Source organism: Phycodurus eques, chromosome 2, assembly GCF_024500275.1.
Source record: "Phycodurus eques isolate BA_2022a chromosome 2, UOR_Pequ_1.1, whole genome shotgun sequence".
Classification (NCBI taxonomy): domain Eukaryota; kingdom Metazoa; phylum Chordata; class Actinopteri; order Syngnathiformes; family Syngnathidae; genus Phycodurus; species Phycodurus eques.
This window is the reverse complement of record NC_084526.1, coordinates 17,112,454-17,122,234: the sequence shown is the minus strand read 5'-3', so window position 1 is coordinate 17,122,234 and position 9,781 is coordinate 17,112,454.

Here is a 9,781-nt window from a genome sequence, read left to right as displayed (position 1 = left end):
AATAAACACTTCCCCTTTCCTATCAAATAAAAACAAATATCAATAAATATCTCAGTTCAGAGACACGCCCGTTCACCGACGGACATTAAAAATTTAACCATTTGAACTTTTTGCTAACCAAAACAGCAGCATTGTAAATAAGTTGCTGCTGGATTGTGGCATCATCCCACATGTAAGTATTAAGATGATTTCATGCTATGTAGAAAATGTGCCTTTTTGTACATGTGACAACAGTATCCCGTCTTGATCATACCGTATATGGGCTATGGTGACATGGAAGCTCGGCTACATTTTGCAAAAACGCACTTGAAATCCCCCAAACACATGGCAAAATGTGTTATGGTCCAGTAAAATGAAGGTTGAACTTTTTGGCTTTAATTCCAAAATGTATGTTTGTGTTCAAACACAACACTGCTCATTACAAAAACAAAAACGTCACACCGACAGTGAAGCATGGTTGTTGCAGCATCAAGGTGGAGGGAATTATGAACAGCTCCAAATACCAGTCAGTTTTAGCACAAAACCTTCAGGCTTCTGCAAGAAACCAAAAAAGGTCAGAAAAAGCCAACTAGAACAGATGAACTTTATTTGGGTCAATCAGAGGCACTTAAATTGATGGCAGTTGTGTGTGGACTTGCATTTAATGAGTTTAAATGTGATTTGTAAATTATGAAAACAGCCACATCCTCAGATATAAGAGGGTGTGCACACTTGTGCAACTGCATTATCTCAATTTATTTTTACCTCCCCTCGACAAAAAACCTGAGTTGTACAGGTTAGAAGTAACATTAATGGAGGAAAGTTTTGAAATGGTTAATCTTAGTCTAAATTTTTTGTTGGCGGTCGCTCTGCAATTATTTGTCTATCATGTTTATGATTTATAAATTTCACCCAGTCTGCTCCTATTTCTCCATAATAGTAAGTAGTAATCATTTTTATTATGTTTTAAACTGCAGTTTAACTTGATATATAGTACTGTATATTGTAACCCAGCCTCTATTTATTTGACGCCTTCCCCATCTGCAATTTAGTAAATACGCTTGCAGTCATTATTTTCCTATCTTTCCAATCAGCTGTTTTATCTTTTCCACATTTTTAGGCACTGTGAAATTAGTTCATCCAGTGTACAGTTTAAATCTAATGATACTAAAAATAATGTACATACATACCGTGGGTGGGCCTGTGGATGAATGAGGCCCTATCCACTCTTAACTGTGTCCTTTGCTCGTTCACCATAGACGCCGAGATAAATGATTTTGGGGTTTGTGGCTTTATTAACAGCCCCACCGCTAAAACAAACTTTCAATTGGATTTAACCTTTTGAAAACATCTCATTTCATTTAGATCCAAGCTGATAAGATCAATGGAGTCACGTACCTCTTGTCCCTTTTTAAGACGATGGGACTTTGTCCTGTGTGCTCCCCACTGACCCTCCTCACTAACACACATGCACACACACATATGCACACACTAAGCCATCCCTCTTACATTGTATATTGCTGTATCCATTTCAGCAATGCCTCGAGGCTGATTCTGTCGCAGCAGATTGTGGGAGATACACACCCACTAATCTGATTTGGTGGCAGGACATGGCTGATCGAGCATGCATGGAGTAAAGGTTAGAAGGGACCAGCCTTGTTGTTAAGCGGTTGTGATGCGACCGCTCCTCTTCACGAGTAAATCGGACCCTATTTTGGAAGAGAGCGGGGTACTCTCTGGACTGGTCGCCAGCGAATCGCAAGAAACATATACACGAACAAGCATTCACACTTACATTTACACCTATGGACAACTTAGTCTTCATTGAATCTAAATTGTATGTTTCTTTAATGTGGGAGGAAACCGCAGTACCCAGAGGAAACCCATGCAAGCACATGGGTTCTCCCTCCACACAGGAGCCAAGATTAAAACCCCAAACCTCAGAACTTTGAGGAAGGCATGCTAACCACCATTACAACATCCATCCATCCATTTTCAGAGCCGCTTATCCTCACAAGGGTCGCGGGAGTGCTGGAGCCTATCCCAGCTATCATCGGGCAGGAGGCGGGGTACACCCTGAACCGGTTGCCAGCCAATCGCAGGGCACATAGAAACAAACAACCATTCACACTCCCATTCACACCTACGGGCAATTTAGAGTCTTCAATTAACCTCGTATGCATGCTTTTGGGATGTGGGAGGAAACGGGAGTTTGACGGTTATCATTAAACGTTTATAGTTTGATATCACAAAAATATTTTTTAAAAACGTCAAAGAAAAAAACAAAACACTGGATCAGTCCTTTTGGATCAGCCTTTCCTTGCCCTGCAACATCCCAACTGCCGAGACCTGCCCCCCCCCCCACAAAATATTTGGGTTGAACTCCAAATTGTACCACTTCGGTGATTCCACTCAGTATTTAATATGAATGGATGCTACCTGGGTGGAACGGTGGACGACTAGTTAGAGCATCTGCTTCACAGTTCTGAGGACTGGGGTTCAATTCCCGGCCCCGCCTGTGTGCAGTTTGCACGTTCTGCCCGTGCCTGTGTGGGTTTTCTCCGGGCACTCCAGTTTCCTCCCACATACCAAAAACATGCATGGTAGGTTAATTCACAACTCTAAATTGCCCGTAGGTGTAAATGTGAGTGCAAATGGTTATTTGTTTATATGTGCCCTGCAATTGGCTGGGAACCAGTTCAGGGTGTACCCCGCCTCCTGCCCGATGATAGCTGGGATAGGCTCCAGCACGCCCGCGACCCTAGTGAGGAGTCTAGAGCAGTCTCGAACTTGCATTCTTTTATAATGAAGCCACACCGTTGTAACACATGAAGAATTTGGCTTGGCATTGAAATAAGCAGGAATGTTGAAAAAGATGGCTTGGATGGCAGCATATGTTGCTCCAAAATCTGTATGTATGTTTCAGCATTAATGGCGCCTTCACAGATGTGCAAGTTACCCATGTCATGGGCACAAACACACCCGAGTAAAGTCACAGATGCTGGCTTTTGACCATTGCACTGATTACAATCGGGATGGTCCTTTTCCTCTTTGGCTCAGAGGACACGACGTCCATGATTTTCAAAAACAATTTGCAATATGGACTCGTCAGACCACAGCATACTTTTCTACTCTGCGTCAGTCCATCTCAGATGAGATCGCGCCCAGAGCAGCTGGCTGCGTTTCTGGGTATTGTTGATATATGGCTTTCGCTTTGCGTGGTAATGTTTTAACTTGCATTTGTAGATGTAGCGATGAATGTTGTTAGCTGACAATGGTTTTCTTAAGTTGTCCTGAGCCCACATGGAAATATCATTTACACAATGATCCCGGTTTTTAATGCAGCGCCGCCTGACATTCAATTTTGGTTTTCGGCTTGCCGCTTACGTGCAGAGATATCTCCAGATTCTGGGAATCTTTTGTTGATATAATGGACCATAGTTGAAATCCATAAATTCCTTTCAATTGTACTGTATGTTGAGAAACATTGTTCTTAAGATGCTGGGCTATTTGCTCACATAGTTCAGTTAAGTCAAGTTTATTTGTATAACCCTTGAGTCTCAAAGGGTTTCACAGGCCCACAGTTGGTAGTGATAGATGACATCCCCTGATTGAAGTTGTTCACAGAGTGGTGAGGCTCACTCCATCCTTGCTTGTGAACAACTTGGGGATGCTCCTTTTATAGCCAATAATGGCACTCACCTGTTTCCAACTAACCTGTGGAATGTTCCAAACAGGTGTTTTTTTTAGCATTCCTCAACTTTCCCAGTCTTTTGTTGCCCCTGTCCCAGCTTTTTTTGGAATGTTTTGCAGGCATCAAATTCAACAGGAGAGAATATTTGCAAAAAACAATTACATTCATCAGTTTGAAAATCTGTAGTGCATTCACATTCTTTCGGGGTATTCAATTGAATATAAGTTGAAAAGAACTTGCAAATCATTGTATTATGTTTTTATTTACATTTTACACTATGTTCCAACTTTATTGGAATTGGGGTTTGTATTTATCAATATCATGGGTTTGAATTGGTGTGGTCCAGTACAGGGCTCCTCGGTTTATGACCGAGTTCTGTTCCTATGGCGGCAACACAACTCGGATTCATACAAAGTTGAAACACATTATAGTCTATCACTAACCTATGTTAATTGTGTCGTGAAGTCATAATTAGAGTGAATATTTGCATTAAAATGAATATTTGAATATTTGCATTAAAAACTATGAATATAAAACAATCAAATCAAAACAGTAAGTACGGTGGCTACTGAACCTTTGTACCGTGTGACAATGTAGTCTTCTGCGCTAACTAGGTGATGAGCGTTCGTATCCCCAAAATGTTTTAGGTCGGTACCACTGTAAATCGAGGACTCATATATAATTATGTTGATAGGTGACCAAATGACTAGACAAGCTATAGCTAACAGACAGCTACAACTAATTGGTCTCTTCACCTTGTATCATGCCAGAATCTCTGTGTGTTTATTCAATCTGTAATAATGTAGTTTCAAATGTTTTGTCATAGTAAGTTGTACAAAACCTGATAGTTTTCTGTTAGCTTTTCACGCTCATGGGCTAGCAGCTTGTTAACATGCCACATTTGCTTACTTTCCTGTACGTAGCCAGGAGACGACAGGTAGCGGTTATTTTTTAGGCTAAGTTCTACGTAACAGATAGTTTTCTGTTAGCAGGTCAGACATAGGGGCTATCAGCTTGTTACCCTGCTAGTAGCAAAATAATCAAATGTAGCAGGCTGCGACTTTAGCTCACTTTGATGTAGCCAGGAGACATCATTCAAATATATATATATATTTTTTTTTTTAGGTGCTAGATTACATGCTAGATTGCAAGCAAATCTGCAGTTTCTTTTTTGGGGTAAGTTATACACATCATTGCACTCTGTTGTTGTTCATTATCTTACTTGTCTGTACGTAGCCAGTAGACGACATGGAAATACAGCAGTTTCTGGTTCCAAACCACCTATATGAGTACTGTATATGCGTGAATTTCAGCATTGTGTTCACTCTGGTGACATCCCCTTGGTGAATAAATGTTCACGACATCCATGGATCATCTCTCCTTGGAATTAATGCCAGTTTAATTTTTTGCCCCCGAAGACAGAAGCCAGATGTTAGTGGGCCACGTTTTATTCTTTTATTTTTTTGTATGTCCGATTTGGAGCACAGACCTCATGAAAATCCCCCTGACTCCTGAGGGCTTGGTTTCTGGCAAGCTGTCTGGTTGGGCTCATCAGGGAGTTCCTCCAAACCTCATTGTTACATTTCCTTATCACGCCAGATGACACCTTGTTGATTCTCTCCCTACATTATTCTCTCAGAGAACTGATTGTTTCTCGCTTCCTGCATGATGGCTTGTCCAAACAGTGAAGGTCCGGCCAGGGAAGGTCTGCATGAAACGTCGGTGGCGCAACGGCGCTATCTGTATAGCAGGTTTATTTTCTCACCCTCGTGCTTTGGGTGGTTCACGATTGTATGTTTGGTTTACTTCCAGATGGTGTTCTTTGGACGAAGGCGGCAACTGGTCGGTCAGTGGAAAGGGCAGTGAAGTACATACTTTAATACTGTGTATAGAAGAGATGGAGTGGTACACAAAAAAATTTGGTTTGGTACTTACCTTGGTTTTAAAGGTTGGTTTTAAATCACATCCACGAACTGTAGTTTTCATAGCAGTCGGTTCAATTCAGTGTACAATTTTTCACCATTTCAATCCTAAAGCCTCCAACAATATCCAAACCATACTGTATATTGTGCTTTTGCAGTATGGTACTTAATATACTTTACACAAGACTGACCTAGAATTACTGAATCATCCGAATTGCGCCTGTGGCGACGCAAACTGAAGCAGGCCTACGCGACTTCATTATTATGGTGGGCATCATCATAGTCATGGTTGCCCTCAGAGGACCGATTATAGTCATTTTCTTTTACCAAACACATTGTTGGATGTCTAGTTTTCATATCAGAAGTCAAAGAAAACTACTGGGTGACATTATTTCCAGGACACGTTAAACATAACGAGTTGGACAACTGTGCTTTAGCTGATGTCCCACATTTTATTTCAAACAAAACTTTTACTTTAAGCTGATGATCCAACCTTCCTTGACCTTTTCTCGCCAATCCCCCTTCTGTCTTGCCACCCTTTTTTTGCACCTCCCCCTAATTACAACCTACCATTCAAACGAACCAGCTCAGGTTCACTCCCTGTTGTGCTCTTCATCTAAGCATCTTAGAACCTACAGAAGGACTTTTCCAGTCGGTCGTTATTTTGAATGACATTCTCTTGCATTCGCTGCGCTGATGGCGGTCTTTGCAGATGTGCTGCGGTCTTCCTTTGCTGCGGACATCTGAATCATGTTATTTCCACTCCAAGCAATGTATGGAATAAGGCTTAACATTACTAAGGCACTTACACATTTTCAGATACTATAATCGGAGAAGCTTAACCACAATTGGAGATTTTTAACACAGCAAGCCTTGGATGGTATTTTGAAAAACAAGCATACTTATTGCTAATTCCATGACCCTTATTATTACTACGTGGGTAAAGCACTTTGAGATGCATGTTCGCATTAGCTTCAGCTTTATGTTTGCTGTGTTAGCAGTACTTGAACCGTGTTTGTTATTTGTTGTTGCATGACGCTTTGGGGCTATTTATGGTTATGCAAAGGTCTTACACCACCAATTAGATTATAGTATTGCTATAGTGACCATATATAACTAATGACCTCAGTAAGCAAAGACCTCTGCCAAGGCCAAACTGTTAGTTAGTTAGTTAGTTAGTTTGATAGTTATTTACGTAGTTAGTTATCAGGCTCAAGGAAGCTGGTACTGTTATCATTCTGTGAGTTTGGACCTTTAAATTGACGTCATAGTGATGCAAATGGTAAAATTAAATTCCCGTATTCACACTTTTATCCCAATGCTTATCTTCAACTACTGAGAAGAACTTCAATTGCCTTTAACTGAATTTTTGTAGATTACTGTGACCAAGATCTGACCTGATGTTCACAGATTCTCAAAGAAGCCTATGATTGGCTCGGCAGACAAGTTAGGTCAAGAGTTCAAAGCTGCACTATACATATTTAAAAGTCTAGGAATACACCGCTTAGTCAAGAATCTAATCAATCAGGTGTTGGGCAAGGCCCCTTCGTTCACTATCAATCTTAATCCTTCATTTATTCAAGGCATTTTGGACAATTGTCTGCCTCCAATATGGTGGGATCATGGTTGGGAAAATGCAAACCTGACCTTGTCTCAGTGACCTTAAAAATATTCTGGATGTAAAATCCCACAGACACTTCCAAAATATTCTTCTCTTTGCAAGTAAGAAAAATACTTGCGCGTGTGGGTCAATAAGGTAAAAGGCAAAAGGTTGTGACTCTAGCTTGGTGCTCCAGCGGTTCATGGTGGGACTACTGAGAGGCTACGTCTTGTTTCATTACTCTCTCATCTTGAAGGTCAACAACCAGAGCAACTAAACCTTAAGAACGGGACAGAGAGGAGAGTGCGATCAAGGTAAAGGAATGATGAAATTAACGTGATTTTTTTTAAGGAGCAACGTTACAACTGCAAAGGTTAGGGTTCAGTCTGCGCAGTGTGCACCTGCGCTAGTCTTGTATCTGGTTGCTGATAATATACCAAACATACAGAAGTCCTTCAGAAAAACAACAACAACAGTAATATAATCTTTTCTTGTTACCTGTTCCCTTCACTGCAGTTAATCAATCTCCACACAACACAACAACCGAGCCTATTAGGCTTTTATAAAACAAACCCTTGAAGAGCAAAGAGGACAGTCATTGACTTTAATAGGATGAACTGATCAACCATATCTAATAGAAATCATTCCCCCTGGCAAAAGCTGATGTGCAATTGAATTACGTGTGGAACACAATGCTTTTACTGCTTCTTAGAAAAACCCTAATTTGATCACTTTAGTGCAGAGAAGAAACAGATTGTCTGTAATGTAAACATTATTTTTGCAAGTTTAGTGGCATGCAAAATTCTAGTGTTTTTTGTATAATGCTAAATGAATATTCAAAAGTCTATTGCGAAGGCTGTATATTTGTGTTTTTATCCCGAAGTATTTTACATAATGTACTTTAGGCGTTGGGTAACCAAACTGCGGGTCAGGACTCAGGTCAATTTTTATTGGGTTACCAGTTTCTAGAGTAGACTGCTAGAATAATGTATTTTATTGAAGGCAGACAACTTAATGTCAATGTTTGTTCTGATAAATTCATATCTGTGGAAATTGTACTTCTTCACGAGTAAACTCATCCAGAAGTGGTATCGACTGTTGAAGGGGGTGCGTGACATAAAAAGTTTTGGAAAGACTGCAGGTTAGATAAGCATTTAGGTCTTTAGAAACAAAACTTTCTTACTTACTGACAAGTAAACATGTCCATGAGGTCAAAGATCAGGGATTCCCAAACAGTGGAACACACAACCCATCCATCCATTTTCTGAGCCGCTTCTCCTCACTAGGGTCGCGGGCGTGCTGGAGCCTATCCCAGCTGTCATCGGGCAGGAGGCGGGGTACACCCTGAACTGGTTGGCAGCCAATCGCAGGGCACATACAAACAAACAACCATTCGCACTCACATTCACACCTACGGGCAATTTAGAGTCTCCAATTAATGCATGTTTTTGGGATGTGGGAGGAAACCGGAGTCTCCGGAGAAAACCCACACAGGCACGGGGAGAACATGCAAACTCCACACAGGCGGGACCGGGGATTGAACCCGGGTCCTCAGAACTGTGAGGCTGACGCTCTAACCAGTCGTCCACCGTGCCGCTGGAACGCACAACCTACCCTCCAAAACAGAAAATAAAATGGTTAAATATACAAGTAAATATTTATCTATAAAATGTATTTAACTCCACTTCAAAATACGCTTCCTTGGCTGTAAACTTTGTTTTGACTCCTTTGAACGTGTGTGCGAGGGAAAGGGGGTGCGCCAATATGTTAAAGGGAATGCGGGACTTGAAAAGTTTCGAAAAGACGGGATGAGAATTTAGCAAAAATTTGATTTTTACTAAGATTAGTTAGATCAGTGATTCACAAACAGTGGTTTGTGCACCGCACTCGCCAAAATACTAAATATGAATATTCCTTCAATACAATGTATCCTTAACTTTATTAAGTTTGCATGATTAAACTGAATGGCCTATAAACAGACTTTGTTTGGACTTCTATTAAGTGGTTTGCAGGGCTCGGGGTGGGAGGGTGGGCGGCTGGCTTGAAAAGTTAGTTGTCAGATGTCATAAGAGAGATTTCCAAACAGTTGGCGTGTGCACCTCTGGGAGTGCTTGAGTTTAAAAAAGTAATTGTCGTCTTCAATAATAAAAACACTGTCTGAATATTTGAAATATAAATAATGTTTACATGATTTCAATTTGTTTTATGAGCTTTGTTTTGACTTTTTTCCAGGTTTTATGCCGGTGACGGAGGTGCACCAACTGTGTGATGCTGAAGGGGGTGCGTGACTTTGCGTTTGGGAAAGACTGAGTTAGCCTTTTGTTTTCCTGAATAAATGCAGACAGTTGACATAACGTACATCATTTATAAGAACCTGAGCTCCTCATGCACAACAACGAAATAAATAAACACAAGCAAAACACATCTAGTTGAAAGTGGAGACAAAGTGGCCAATTACGGTACATCACGTGGATGGGAAACCCGGTTAAAAAAAACAAAAACTTTTTTTTTTTTTTTTTGGGGGGGGGTGGGTTATTAGCGTCTCTGGTTGGATGGAGGCGAGTCTTAAAAGTTTCTTCAGGATGG